Here is a 16110-nt window from a genome sequence, read left to right as displayed (position 1 = left end):
GATTAATGGCAAAGAGCCAAGAGGTGATGAAACCCAAGGATGAGGGATTCCACTCAAGAGACTTTCTAAGATAAAATTAAAAGGAATTAACAATGAAGTAGACGTCGTGTGTGTGTGTGCACTCGTGTGTGTGTGCACTCGTGTGTGTGCACTCGTGCTTGCTCAGTCATGTCCAACTCTGTGTGATCTTGTGGGCTGTAGCCTGCCAGGCTGCTCTGTCTGGAATTCTCCAGGCAAGAATACTGGCGTGTGTAGTTATTCCTTTATCCAGGGGATCTTCCCAACCCAGAGTTCGAACCCAGATCTCCTGCACTGCAGGCAGATTCTTTACCATCTGAGCCACCAGGGAAGCACAACTGCATTTCATTGTAACATCATGCAATTAGCCTGGCTTATTGGGAAGGTGATGAAGAAAGGCAGTATCCTTTATCGACAATGGTCTTCCATCCCACACAGTCAATCAACAAACAGCCCCCAAATACCTAACATGAGTGAGACACAGTCGTCCTTAGTCACTTAGCAGACACCAGGAAAAGGAGGCGGAAACAGCACAATCATAACTGATCTCCAGGAAGATTCCAGGAGCCACCACTTACTGCATATAATGGCTGTAACTGACTGGCATGAAGTTCTTCAGCATTTAAGTACAGAATACTTTAACACCTGTGTGAGATATATCAAAATTTCAAGTGAAAGTGAAATCCCTCAGTCGTGTCCGACTCTTTGCGACCCCATGGGCTGTAGCCTATCAGGCTCCTCCATCCATGGGATTTTCCAGGCAAGAGTGCTGGAGTGGAGCGCCATTTCCTTCTCCAAGGGAGCTTCCCGACCCAGGAATCGAACCTGGGTCTCCTGTATTGCAGGCAGATGCTTTACTGTCTGAGCCACCACAAAATGAGGGGGATAAAAACCCTCAAGAGTTATGAGATATTGCTGCACTGCAATGGGAATGCATTTAGTGGAACTGAACTGTACATTTAAAAATGGTTAAGATGGTAAATTTTATGCTATGTGCTTTTTTACCACAATTTTTTAAAAATTTAAAGGAATTATGAAATTAAATTATCTTAAATTTATCCATGAAATACCTGTTCTGTATCACACAGATATACTTCTCCCCTGTTCGCCTGCAAGGATTTTAAGGTGGGGAATAAAGAGGAGAAACTGGATCTTTAGAAGGACTAATTAGATAACGCTCTTCAGGGTTTGTTAAAGAGAAGCTGACCTGATGAATACTCAAAAGCTAGAAAAGCTAGTAGTCAAATAGGAAGTGGCACTAAGATTTGGATGACTATTTGAGATTTTTCGAAAGAGCAGTCAACAAGATATGGTATAAAATAAAGAACCCAAGATGATCCCAAGAGTCCCAGTAAGACCAAGGCAATTCAAGTTGTGAATTGTGTGTGACCACAATTCAAGTTGTGGTCAACTCGAATTTAAACCACTGAAATGAAAACATCCAGAAAACATTTTGGTTAAAGGAAACTACAGCTTGGATGCTGTTTAACCATCAAGGCCCAAAGATACCATCCAGAGACACATGCCAGAAACTCAAACCAGGAACTCAGAGGAACCCCAACTCACCACAACCTTCCCATAACCAGCTGAGCCATCACTTTTTGTCCCAGGGATGCCACTCTACTCACCTATCCCTACGCAGTCTTCACTTGAAGTTTGCCTGGGGAGGAGAGAGATTAACAGAGAGAAGAAACGGCAGTTTCACTTTCAATTTGAAGGAACTGAAGGGACTTCTGGAGGGTGGAAGAATCTCTTCTAAAACTTTGCTGAGCTCTAGGAAGCAGAAACTACCTGAGAAAAATTAAACCTTTTCCAGAGTTTATGCCTTTAGGCAATCTGACCATTGATCTTCCTTCTGTTTGGATCCTATTTCTGCAGGCAACTTGGAAACTCTCTTCTGATCGAACAAAAGGTCATCCAGCATTTCCAGATCCATTTCTGTGATGTTGCATTCACTGAAACAGCAGATTAACTTAATCTTGGCTGTTCAATATTCATAAGGCCTACAATCTCTCCTCTCCATTCCAACACATGGGCAGGGGTGGGGTGGGGGAGAGAGTCAGAAAGTCATTATATTTGAGTGGAAGAATCTTAACCACAGGGTGGGGTATTGAAAAAAAGAAAAAAGGAAAACTCAAGTTTTTAATTAAAACCTTCACAGCCTTATCCAAAATGTTTCAGCCTTTGCAGATTAAATAGAAATTTTCCACTTAAAAGAAGTGTAGTCAATTTCTAGCGGGTGGGGAAAACCAGTACCTGGAAAAGCAAAATGTATTTTCTTTCCCACTGGAATGGATACATTTAGACAATCTTACCTATCTCTATCTCTTAAATTTAAGCTCAAATATTTATTTTCCATTTTAAAAGCAGGCATATTTTAATTTATAATCTAAGGTTATTGTGGTCTACTAAATATATCTACTAAATATTTTATTTCTTAATCTGTACAATACAGCTCAGGAAAAAAAATGCAGTCATAAAACCTGTTGGTATAAAGATAAGCAGTTTATTTAATATCTAATTAAATGTGGTCACCAGAGAAATCACAGCTTATGAAACTTTATCAGAAAAAGATTAATCCATTTCAGGCTTAACCCAAATGTCAGAAGAGAACTCATGAATTTAGATAGGAATCCACATATTAGGCAAAGAAATTTTCATATTGAGTAGAAAGAACCTATATTACCGGCTATATTTATACTTACTTCAATCAATTTGTATACTTTGTAACTATCACTGATGTCAGGGGCAATTATCATATATAATAATGTAATAGGGAGCCTCTCTCTATTTGTCAAAAATGTCTACAATGTCCTTAAACATTTTATGAATTCATAGATCCCATTCATCCAGAAATTCAGAAAATTACATAGACTGTGTCATCCTAATTCAAAAACAACAATTCAGCAAAAATGTTGGACTCAAACACTGGAGAAGTGAGAAAGGAGAGAATGATTTCTTCCTTTGAAGGGCTCATGGAAACCATGAGAGCTAAACCTTTAAACAAGCAACCACTGATATGAAGTAGTCACTACTACACAGCAAGGATGGCTTGCTTTCCCCCAGTATCTATTCATGTCTTCTTCCAGAATATAAAATTTTTCTCAGGGCACAAGATGACCCAGCATAAGGACTGGACAATTTTCTCAGCCTTCTTTGAATCTCAGAAAGCTGGGTGACTAACTCAGGCCAATGGATTATGAAAGAAAGTGGTTTGCACTCCTTCCAAGTTGAAACTCTAAAGGGCAGGATACGCTCCCCCCACCTTTCCTCTTCCATCTTCCCAGTCTGGAAAGGAACACAGAGCATCTTGGATCACATGCATGAGCCTAACAGTCCTACTGATCACAGAACAACAGGGTAACGGGGGCTGAGTCCATCCATGATTGGATACCACAAAGCAGACCCAGCACACCATCTCAAATTTAAAATGAAAGAGAAATTAACTTTCGTCTTGTTTTTAAGCTGCTGTTTTTGGAACCTATTATAACAATGTGCTCTAACTTAATTATAATAGAGATTCTTCTTTTCCTGAGGATTATGTTACTGGTAAAATGCCCATTAAAACGAAGAACCAAAATTTAATAGTGTGAGTAAAGGAGAGTATGATTTATAACTTTTTCATGAAAAATAAAACCCTGAACTATGGCAATAAATTAATCTTATAATTAGTAAAATAGAAATGAGAAGTAGAATTTTATAAATTCTTGGAAAAAAATGACAAGTAATCACAGGGAGGGGCATAACCTCTTTTTTTTTCCCACTAAGGTATACAATCATGTGATACAACTAATGACAAAAAATCAGATACTGTACGAAACAGAATGGAAACTGTTTCTGAATCACTGACACAGAGAAAAGGATTAAGAAAAATAACAGTGAATTCAGGTGAAAAAATACAGATCAAAGCAATTAGAAAGAAATTAGTATTAATAGAACTGCAAAAAAGACCAATCTGACTCAACATAAGGATAATTCAATTAAAAGGCAAATCAAAACCAATATGTGCAAACACTTAATATGAAAGAAATTCCCTGAACTAGAAAAATGAACTAATCTTAAAAGACTGAAAGAACACCCCATGTTTCAGGAAATGCTCAGGACTGAAACATTCTCATTAAGCTACAGAATTTTAAAGAAGTAATTCTTCAGGTATTTAAGCAGAAAGAACAAAACATCAACAAGAAATAACAGATGGGCATATCAGAGGCACATATGACAGAACTCAAGGGTGGTTGTGTGCTTGATGAATCTAAAGAAATATAAAGAGAGGGAAGGAAAAAAATGTTATCTGGAGTGAAGTTCATCTTATATTTTTCTTTTTCCAGATGGTGGGATCTGAGCTGGTTTTAAAATTTCATTGTTCTCCACTGTTTACATTGTTTAAATGAACATCTACCCTGTTGATAAAAACAATGCGTGATGAGACAGAAAAGTATCGGGAATAAGATGGAGGGACTTCCCTGGGCGTCCAGTGGTTAAGACTCTGTGATTCCAACGCAGGGGGTACAGGTTCAATTTCTGGTCGGGGAACTAAGATCCCACATGCCACAAGGTAGAGTGGCAAAAAAAAAAAAAGAGAGAGAGAGAGAATAAGATGGAAAGCAATGTGCCAATATGTCAACAATGTTCAATTCTAGGCAGTGACTTTCTAACTTCCAAGTATTACTGTTATATTTTTTAAGAGGAATTAGCCTGGGGAAAAAAGAGAATTTGGCAGGCAGACTAGGAAAGGACAGCACTCCAAGCATAAACAGAGAAAAGAGTGAAAGAAAATGACATGCTTAGGACCAGCAAGAACTCTAGTTAAGCAGATGGAGATAAAGCCTGGGTCAGATTATAGGCTATGCTTGAACTTCATTCTAGTCTTTATTTCTGTCACTAAATCACAGAATACTATTCAAACCAATTAGAGTAGGTGGAGAATCTCAGGGATGGCAGAGCCTGGTGGGCTGCTGTCTATGGGGTCGCACAGAGTCGGACACGACTGAAATGACTTAGCAGCAGCGGCAGTCTCTGTTCACCAGTGCAGAAATGCAATGCCCAGACCTCAGGAACAAAATAGTTCAGTACTAGATCAAATAGAATCCTCATCATTAATGCAAAGATAAACAAGAAGGGAACCCTGATCTCAACATATTTGTGAGATCAGATGGACAAGATACTTGTGAGATCAGATATTTGTGATACTTACAAGCTATTTGTGAGGTCAGATGAACACAAACAGAAGTAAATAAGAGAAGTAAATAATAACACACAGTAATACAGCACCATGGATGGCATTACTGACTCAGTTTGAACAAACTCCAGGAGATGCTGAAGGACAGGGAAGGACAGGGAAGTCACAAAGTCAGACACGACTTAGTGAATGAACAGAGCAACGACAAAACATCACACGTGGACATGATAGGAATTTGGAAGAAAAGAAGTTCCTGGACGCTTGAAGCAGACTGTCAAAGCGGTGGGGCTTAGGAGTAGGTCTTGAAAACAGGATGGAGTATTTTAAGTCTTCCCAGTTTTACACGAAATTGTATCAGAGGACCCCTACCTACAGCTGTATCACATTTCTATTTTATCTTTTTTCTTGCTGAAATTATAGTGAAAAGATAGACTAATTAATCAGTTATAATGGACTTTGACTATTTGAAAAAATAAGTAAGCAAAGCTTCACCTTACAGCAAAATAAGTTCCTGATATATAACTTCTCATCTGGTTCTTCTATGGGTTTCATGTTAGATTTAACTCTTCAATATATCTATGGCAATAGCCTTGTAAACCATAATTACAAAGAAAGACATCACAGGAAGGATACAAAATTTAATTTTACTAAGCAAAGTTAATCGAAAGACTAAAAACTGCTTACAATACATTTAGGAAAGGTCAATTTTAAAGAACCCAGAGTTGAGAAGATCCCCTGGAGAAGGGAAAGGCTACCCACTCCAGTATTCTGGCCTGGAGAATTCCAAGAAATGTATAGTCCATGGGGTGGCAAAGAGTTGGGACATGACTGAGTGACTTTCACTTTCATTTTCTCAGTAAGAAAACATACAAATACTTCAACAGAAAAATGAGTAAAGGACATGAACAGAAGATTCACAAAAGATTATATATGAGAAACTCTTGTTCATTTTGGAATCATAAACTAGTTGTCTAAGAATTTTTTCTTGGGAAATATTATATCAACACACAATTTATTTATTAGGATGCTCATTGCAGAATAATTTACAATAACTAAAAAAACCCTGAAAACAGCTTCAGTGCCCAGGAAAAGTATTATATAAATAAACTGTGGTACCTCCACAGGACAAAACCACTGAAGAAGTCTCCCAACCAAATGAGATGCAAAAAAAACAGGCATCAAATGCTGTCAAAGACTATTCAATGACATAGTACAGTGTTGACGGTATGTTAGAAAAATGAATGGAATAATGACCAAATCTAACAGCCTCATCCCAATTCCAGACAGGAGGAAGTACAGGAAAAGCCCAGAAGGATCCATACCAAATGCAAATTGTGATTTTTTCCAGATTGTGGGATTACAAGGGATTTTTTTTTCCTCCTTTGTTTTCTTAATGTCATCCAAGTTTTTACAGTGAAGATATGCTATTTGTAAAATCTTTGCTGATCTTTACAGTAAAACTTCTGGAAAGAGTTATCTATATGCAATGTCTCTAATTCCTCTGCTTGATTCTCTCTTCAAACCAAACAGGCTTTGGCCCCAAAACCTTTCTTCCATGTTACTAAATCCAGTATCAGCAGAACTGACCCTGGTGATCATTCTCTTCCCATCTTGACACCCTCCCTCCTTGTGGCTTTTGGACAGCGCATGGCTGTCTTCCTACCTACTGACTCCTTCTTGTCTCATTTACAGCTGCCTTCTACCCATCAACCCCTTGCCCCCGGACTGCACCAGCACTCAGCTCTTTTCTTCAGCCACGCTCACCCTCCGGGAGACCATCCAGCCTCAAGGCATTCGATACCACATGTTTGTGAAAAACTCCCAAATCTCCATCTGTGGCCCAGATGCAGATTTTCTTCTCTACTAAACTCCAGAATTGTCACTCCAATCTGTGTGCCTACTTATTACCTCCACGCAGATGTCTAGTAGACATCTCACACTCAATAAACCCATGAACTCCTGCTCTTCCCCTCAAACCCTGCTTCCCATATAGCCTTCCCCATCTCAGTCAGCTCAGTGCAGTCGCTCAGTCGTGTCCGACTCTTTGCGACCCCATGAATCGCAGCACGCCAGGTCTCCCTTTCCATCACCAACTCCCAGAGTTCACTCAGACTCACATCCATCGAGTCAGTGATGCCATCCAGCCATCTCATCCTCTGTCATCCCCTTCTCCTCCTGCCCCCAATCCCTCCCAACATCAGAGTCTTTTCCAATGAGTCAACTCTTCGCACGAGGTGGCCAAAGTACTGGAGTTTCAGCTTTAGTATCATTCCCTCCAAAGAACACCCAGGACCAATCTCCTTTAGAATGGACTGGTTGGATCTCCTTGCAGTCCAAGGGACTCTCAAGAGTCTTCTCTACCACCACACTTCAAAAGCATCAATTCTTCAGCACTCAGCTTTCTTGACAGTCCAACTCTCACATCCATACATGACCACTGGAAAAACCATAGCCTTGACTAGACGGACCTTTGTTGGCAAAGTAATGTCTCTGCTTTTGAATATGCTATCTAGGTTGGTCATAACTTTCCTTCCAAGGAGTAAGCGTCTTTTAATATCATGGCTTCAATCACCATCTGCAGTGATTTTGGAGCCCAAAAAATTAAAAAGTCTGACACTGTTTCCACTGTTTCCCCATCTATTTCCCATCTCAGTTGACAGCTACTTCCTTTCAGCTGCTCAGGTCAAAATCTGACCTCTGTTCCTCTCCATCTGTCATCCAAGCCATTAGAAAACCTTCCCACTCTCCTTCAATGTGGATCGAGTCCAACCTCATCATGTTTGCCACCACCTTGAACTAACTGCTATCACTGCTCCCCTGGATCAAGGCAGCAATCTGCCGGCAGAGTTTCTATTCCTGCCTGGGTACAGTCTGCTCTTGACACGACAGCAAGATTATCTTTGGACCACCTAAGTCAGATCCTTGTAACACCTAAGTCAGATCCCGACATCTGTGCTCAAAATCCACCAATGGCTCCCCATTCTCACTCACTGTCCTCACTGTGGCTGAGAGGGCTCAGATGGTGGGCTTCCCCTCCAGTCTTCTTCCTCCCCTTGCACTTGGGGGAAGCGTAGACCTTGCTGCTATTCCAGGGTGAGGGTCTCTATCCTACCCTACCTGACACTCTCTCAAGCCGTCTTCCTGGCAGACTCCCTCACTTTCTTCTTGCTGGAATGTCCCTCGCTCAGTGAGGACTGCCCTAACCGCCCTTTCTAACGCTGCAACCCGGTCCCTACCCCACATCACATGCACCCCCGCCCCTTCCTCTGCTCTGCTTTTTTCTTTTTCCGTAATACTTACCACCACTTACAAAAGGTTAAAAAGGAGTGAGTAAAACAGGCTATGATGAAGCAAAGACAGCTACTCTGAAAACTCACACTTAAATGGACTTCATGTCTATCAGGAAAGGGTGGCATGATCCTGCAAGGAGTAGTGTCCAGAGGGACGTGGTGAGGATTTAACCTACAGGAGTTAATAGTTAAAAAAAAAAAAAAAAGAAAAGAAACAAAAACAGAACCGAAATAGACCACCACCGAAACTCTGGGAAGCAAATCTAAAGCCAAGAAGCCCAAGTGACAGGTTGATTTGCAGGTCCACATAGGAAGGGCGAGAGTATCCAAAGATAGGGCAGCCTCCCTGGAGGCTGTGAGCTGCCTCTAGGCTGTGGAGTCGGAACACAGACGGGAGGAACCTGTACAGGGCTGTCAAGGGAGGAGCCGAATACACCACAGAGGTTTGGAGAAGACCTTCCATCACCAAGGCTCTCTGTGAGATTTTCAAGACTTCTGAGAATTAAAGGGAGAGGGGAGGGCCTGATACATTGCTGAATGTGTACACCTTTCTATTTTTCACTATTTATCCTCCTGGTCACACACTTAAATGGGTCAACCCTTTACTGTGTTGACCAAGGGCTGCACAGACCTGAACACTATATAACCAGCAATATTACCGAAGGATGTATCTGGAAGATGACAAATAAACCTGGATGTGGATTATGTTTGTGTAAATTATGAAACGGTGGATTACCATGAGTAACTGGAATAGGATTGTGACAGAAACACAGAATGACATCCAGAGGAAAAGGGCCGCGGGACATTCTGGGAATCTGTGCTCACTGGCAGGGGCCTCTAAGAACCCCTGTATCCTAGGCTCTTTCCAGTACATGAACACTTGATTCTCATGGCAGAAAGTGTGAAGGTGTGGGCACTGCCCTGCACCCCCAGCACCCTCATTGCCCTGCTTGTTCCCACGCACGTCTCACATCACGTGGCTGGAGACACGAAGAATCACAAACACAGCCCACCCCATGCCCTGCCCCCCAACCAGGACTTCTGCTCATGGAAATCAGACAAAGGAGAACAGGCAGAAAGAGGCCAAGCCCATACACAGCACCCCTGGCAGAGGCCCGGCCTGCTTCGGCTTTGTTTCCAAGGCCTGCATATAGCTCCGTGGTTTATTTCACTTGGGCTGTGTTTACATACATCAGTAAATATGGTTCCCATTGCCCTTCGGCACAGCAGCTATAAATTACTTGTTGGAAGCATCAGCCTCCTTTCTTCCCATAAAAGGCTCGGCAGAAATGACTGGGGCCCCAAAGAGAGGAGGTCAGTGGTTGGAAGGGAGTGACTTCCTTCACCCACGTTCTTCCATTAATCAACTGATTCAACAAATATCTAACTGAGCCAGGCACTGTCAGGGGTGCTTCCATAAACAAAGCAGTCAAAACAAAACAGAAATCCTTGCCCTCACAAGGCACTCCAAGTCTAGTGAGCTTCATCCACCTCGTCTCAATTTCCAGATTCTGAGCTCTCAAACCATCTAGAGGTGAGCCCGTCAGAAAAGACATGTGAAGCAGCCAGACGTACTATGAACAACTATAATAATAACTATAGCCGGTTTTGTTAGTGGGGATATTTTGAGTGTTTACCAGGTGCCCACCCCTGTTCTAAGCACTTACATCACTAACTTATCAAGCAGTCATAAAAATGCTATCAATGCGCACAGTTGCATTCAACTGTGATCCTCACAGTTTTAAATTTTAGATGGAAATACGGTCTTGGCAAAGGTCACTGAGTTAAAATGAGGCCATCTGGGCGGGCTCTAAGCCAAAGTGACTGATGGCCTTGTCAAAAGAAGAAAATGGGACAGGCACAGGTAAAGCGAGGAAAGACACCCTGAGAACACAGGAAGAGACTGGTCTGCAAGTCAAGGGAAATAGGCCTGGAGCAACACCTGCTTCCCAAGCGTCCAAGGAAACCAACTCTGTCGACACCTTGATTTCCGGCTTCCAGCCTCCAGAACTGTGAGACAATACATTTCTGCTGATCTAAGCTAACCAACTTGTGAAAGTGTCTGCTAGTCCTGAAGCCTGACCTGAGTCAGAACAGAAAACCACCATGTCCTGGGGTGGCCGGCAGGCCACTGATCCCCTGCGCAGCCCTGGATGGAGTATGTAAACAGCAGGATCCTCCATGCGTGCATCCTACAGAGGTATCACTAATGCAGCTTCCTCACGTGGGTGAGTGATGCTGCCGCTCAGCTCAATTAAACACGCTGTTTAATACTCTGTGCCTGAAAAGAGATCTGTTTCAATGAGTCATTCTAAATATGTGCTCCCTGAACATTTTAATGTCTCTTCTCAGCCCCAGTCTTGTTGATTTTGTATTTCATGGAACTGGAAGTAAAATTCAAGAATGATGTGGTCCACGGCAGATAATAATAGCTCAGAAAAACCGAACACATAGACGGAGAAATTCCATGCCAGACTCAGCAATAAACTCTCAGGACAGGGCTAAGTGTTAAATAAGGGAGACTCGTGTCACTCAGGCTTTGCTTTATTAATCCAGGATAATCTCAGTCTTCACAACTGCAGTGACTTTTAACAAATAAACACAAAAGAAATTGCAGGATTTCATTTTTCTTTCTCCTCTCACCTCTTGTCACGGGCCCACTACACCTCCAACTCACACACAAGCAGAACCACTTTCAATAAAACCCTCATTTCTATACTTTGCTAGCTTTTGTTGTTTCAGGGTCATTTTAAATGAGAATAATGTAGCCAGTAATTTTTGAATGCTTACCATGATACCACCGTGCTAAGCACATTACAGACTGTATCTCATCTACCCTCTGGTAACTCTGTCGAGCAGATATGATCATTCTCTCCACTCCACAAGAATGGAAACGGAGGGGAAGTTAAAGCCCTGGCTCCTGGTGACATGGCTAACAAGTGTCAGAACCAAGATGAAAACCTGGTCCTTGTGGGTGTCCAGAGACCTGGTCATCTCACTGAGCCCCGTGCCAGCCCAGTGTGTCCAAAGGCCTGCACGTGATTTCTGCCCAAGAGAGGATGAAACACATAAGAAGAGGCTTTCCTCCCTGGACTGTGCAGGGTGGGGGAGATGCGGGACCACACAGCATCTTTTCAAGTGACTCCCAACTCCCAGGCTTCAGGCTGTCAGTCCCAGGTCTGGAGAAACACCCCCAAGGTTGCCATTTAAGGGAAAAGAGACCCATCGTCTGTCCAGATGACATCTGGGACAGGAAGCTTTATGGGGAAAATAAAGCGGCGTGCCACCCACCTCTACCTGTGTCCTGCCTGCAATGCCTCCATCACTGGGAGCAGCTTCCCACCTCATGGCTGGAAAACTCCATAATATGAATCTAGAGAAGCCAGAGGGGAAGGGGGAATGGGAAAAGATACCTGTACCTTCTCCCAACAGGTCACATTTTAATATGCTTTCTCCACCACTTTCAATATTAGATTAGATCAACTGAAGTCATTTTAAAGTGACTGAGTGCTTTACCTTTCAGGGTAACGTAAGAATACCAAAACAGGCTGGCTGAACATAAGAGTACCGAAAAGTACAGAAACATTTCCACTTGCCAGCCTTTGCTGTGACCTTCAGGACGACCCACCTGCAAGATGGAAAACAAGCACTTTCGTCCCACCATATCTGAGATCAGATTTGTGAGTCTTCACTTCTGAGTCTAAGCGGTACCAGTTCTCTGAGACTTCCCGAGAGAAAGGCGGATGGAAGAAGCACAGAGTGTATCCATCGATGCCGTTGCTAAGCCACGCTGTGGGAGGATGGAGGCTGTCGTGATAGGCAGGATGAGGCCAAAACAGAGTGGGACCACAGGCTGGCCACACACCCTCTTTCCATCAGGGAGCAATCAGAGAGCATCCTTTGATTTGAAAACATTAAGCAGCTCAAATGTAATTAAGAAATTTAGCCTGGTATGAATATGTAATGTACACACTGCTTTGCAGACGCCTTCTTCCTCCGACAGGCTGGTGCCGACTTTCATTTGGAAGAAATCCATTTCCATACAAAGGTAACCGAGAGTGACAGGATATAGAAGCCTACCTCATTTATCTTCTGTGAACTTTAAAGAAAAAAATCAGTTAATTGCTTTTCTAGGAAGCTGTTTTATGAAATCACAGTGCTTTATCTTTCTGCCCTTATTTGTGGTATAAATGGTGATTTTAAAATGCCCGTCATGAAAATGCTATGATTAATCAATACTTCTTGAGCGATTTACTGACTTCTTTTAAAAACAGAAATCTGATCAACCAAAAACGGTCAGTGTGTTCTTGTAGATGAATTATCAACCACTAAGAAAACTCCAAACATACAGTCTACTAAATGATACTTAAATATAGGTGTCTCTTTCCCTGGGGAGGGGCAGTAGTCATGGGTTTCCTGACTTTGCAAACGCGTTCTTTTCCCAGCCACTCAAGCTCTCTGCAAGAGCAGTGTAAGTTACTGCCACTTTTTAAATTAATAGCAAACAGAAACTAAAATATGAATGTTTTAGAATGCCACCGCTGAAACTGTAGCATGCCAAACAAACTGATCTCATAGACTAAGGCTCATATTTTGGCTCCACTGCACTACATCCTAGGCTTTTTCATAGCACTGCCCAATTTTTGTTTTGCCTACAGCACCTAGGATAAAAATACGTATTTTTTAATTCTACCAACTCATATGAAGCACATATGAAGCATATAATACAAAGCACACTAATATGAAGACTGATATGAAGCCCGCTTTTCCAATCTGAAATTCACCTCTTATTTCAAATAACAGTGTCTTATTAGCCCATGAGCCGAAGACAGGCACTGTGAAACTAATGAAGCATAAGCTTCAGGGGCTCTGGAGCCAAGGTTCCTCCCAAGGTCCCAAGAGGAGCCCCAACAATGTGTTTTTGTAAATATTTCAAATGTAAAATATTTTCCTGTTCTTTTTTTTCCTAAACAGGACCCCTAAGACAGTATAAATGTAGGTCTCACAATCTATATTTGCCCCCTCTAGGTTAACAGGGAATTACATGTTACATGTTAAGGGCAAAATACTAATTGTGTATGTGTGTGCATGAGACAAAAAATAATTCACTTCCACCAGAAGAGTCAGTGTGCCCTACCTTAGAGCACTCCAATACGCCTGCTTCAGCCATTCCTCAAGGCTCCTGGCTCCTGCCTCAGAGGAGTCACCCTTCCAAGTGGCACCCCAGGGAGGGCTCACTTAATGAGGGGTAGCATCAGGAGTGAAAGTCTTGGCTATAACAACAAAAATATGTTTTTCATTAAACACAAAACTGAGCTGGGAACAGCCAGCCAAGAGGCAGGTGTATCAGTGAAGGAAATCCCTTGAGGTCTCTCACTTCCACATCAAACTGCACTGAAATTTCTTTACACTAATTACCTATTATTGAAGATGAAAGAATGGTAACAAATAATTCGCCACGGCAGCAGATAGGGTGCACATGTTGGAAAGAATGAAGAATTTACCAAGTGTAAAATCAGACAAGAGAGATTCTCAAATTCTCAATTTTTAAAAACAACAAAGAACTTTTTCTACTCTAAGGATTACGAAAGTAAGGGAATTTTCCTAGGGCTAGAAGCCCAATTTTAAATTTAGTTTGGACTATAACTGAGAGAAACGGCAAATTAAAAGTGAAGCGCTGGAGTCTCTTTAATTTCTTGGAGGCAGAGATCGTGTTTTAAATTTTTTTTTTAATCTTTCACACCACATTCCACCTAGCTATTGATTTGCTTTTCTTATGAGGATCGGCCCTTCTCAGTACCATATGTATAATTATATTTTCACTTCCCTGGTTTTCATGTCATTTTTACCCAACGCTTCTTTTGAGTCTCCAAATTCTTCACAGTGTCTTAAGTCTTGCTCTACAGCTAACATCTTGAAAAAGTGTAGTCAAGTAACACAAGGTCCCTTCAGGTCATCTCCTGTGTCAATTTTCCTAAGAAACATATGCTCTATCTCAGTGAAAATAACATCAGTACTACTGAAAGGACATTTCCATAGAGCTGGTATCTGTGCAAAAAAATACAAAGGCATTAACATTTATTAAATGGCTTGCCACTCTGTTTTATTCCTTCCAAAAAATAAAAGCAAATATACCTTCAAATCCAACTAGTTGATAAAATTCTTCAGTTTCTATTATGACTGTGCCTTTATAGAAATGTCTTATAAATATTGAATGATATGTCTACAAAGGGTATTTTTTAAACTCTTGAGGGTACTGTAAAGAAACAAACCAACCAACAAACTCTTTGAGCTTGAAGGACAGGAAGTGGAACATTCACTTATAGGAAACACCCTGCTGCCCATGGGAAAGAGTCACGTTATTATAATAGCAGACGGACCGAACACACGAGAGTCACATGATCCAAATTACCATGGTGTCCCTAATATGCAAAATTACCATAGTGTCCCTAATATGCAAAATGACCATATCGTCCCTAATATGCAAAGCTTTTTGCTAAAATAAAGACTGCATATACTCTCCCCCACCAAACAAACAAAAAACCCCATCAATTTTAACTTTGTTCTACAAACAACATTACCTCTTTTCCTCAATGCATGATTGACCTCTTTGAAATATACCTTGGAGAAAGTTCAATGTCATTCCATGTGGGGGGAATGAAACATTTCTCGTATAAAAAGTTCTCATTTCTCTCAGTCTGCATCTCTGTCTCAAGCATTTCCCTCTTTCTGTGATTGCCAACACTTGCACAGGGTGTCATCCTCAATCTGGAGTCTGAGACAGGCATCACGGAAGCGTCCACGTGAGCAAGGACATACCCAAAAGCCCGGCGAGAACTGGAGAGTTGTCCACATAAGGCTGTCCTGGTTGTCAGAAACAGACTTTCCACCAGAGCTTTACCAAGCTCACTAGGTTCCAAAGTAAATAAATTGGTACCCAATAAGTTTTAAGTTCATTTGGTGCATAAAAAAAAATCATCGTAACAAGGAATCACTGGGAATTAAAATTATGAAGGGATTCCTGGTGATTATGGTCACCTCTGTTCAAAAATAAGTCAGGCTTCATTGGCTGGTACAGACCATTTATTTGATGAGGATAAGCAAAATCAAAGAGCTGGATGAATTCAATTTTGTCAGCAGGTATCTAGGTACGTTTCCTACAAACGTTTAGAAGCATAAATGCTTACAGAAGTTACATTTTGCTTCCATTAATTCCTAATAAACACTTTTTGGGATCCATCATAAATGAATAATCGAAAGAAGTCTTTGGTATGCATGTCACTTAATTTCCTCATGAGAACCTGTGCAAACATCTCAGAGTAATAGATGTGTCTTCTTTAAGGGGAAATACATTGATCTCTCAGTAGGTACCTGGTGCTTTCTGAGATAAGAAATCAGAAATGCATAAAAGAGCTGATAGTATCTCAGTCTTGTCAGACCCACGATGAAAAATGTCAAATCATCTATTTCATATGGTTACTAGATCAAGTTAAGATACAAAGAATATTCTGGCCATCACTGTTGTTCCATCTTTTGAAAAGAATATGTCAAAAAATAAAAAATAAAACTCCATGAAGAGTTCCTAAGTATAATGTTCTGGAGCTTACACTATATTTTAGTAAG

At 41.4% G+C, this 16110-nt stretch overlaps 1 protein-coding gene across 1 annotated transcript in view; it reads right to left on the bottom strand.

Moving 5' to 3' along the window:
• AFF3 (ALF transcription elongation factor 3) overlaps positions 1–16110 on the bottom strand; it is a 565373-nt gene that overhangs the window by 447664 nt on the left and 101599 nt on the right. The gene's annotated exons all lie outside the window — the stretch shown is intronic.

This window comes from Capricornis sumatraensis, chromosome 1, assembly GCF_032405125.1.
Source record: "Capricornis sumatraensis isolate serow.1 chromosome 1, serow.2, whole genome shotgun sequence".
NCBI lineage: Eukaryota > Metazoa > Chordata > Mammalia > Artiodactyla > Bovidae > Capricornis > Capricornis sumatraensis.
This window is presented reverse-complemented; position numbering and strand designations above follow the sequence as displayed.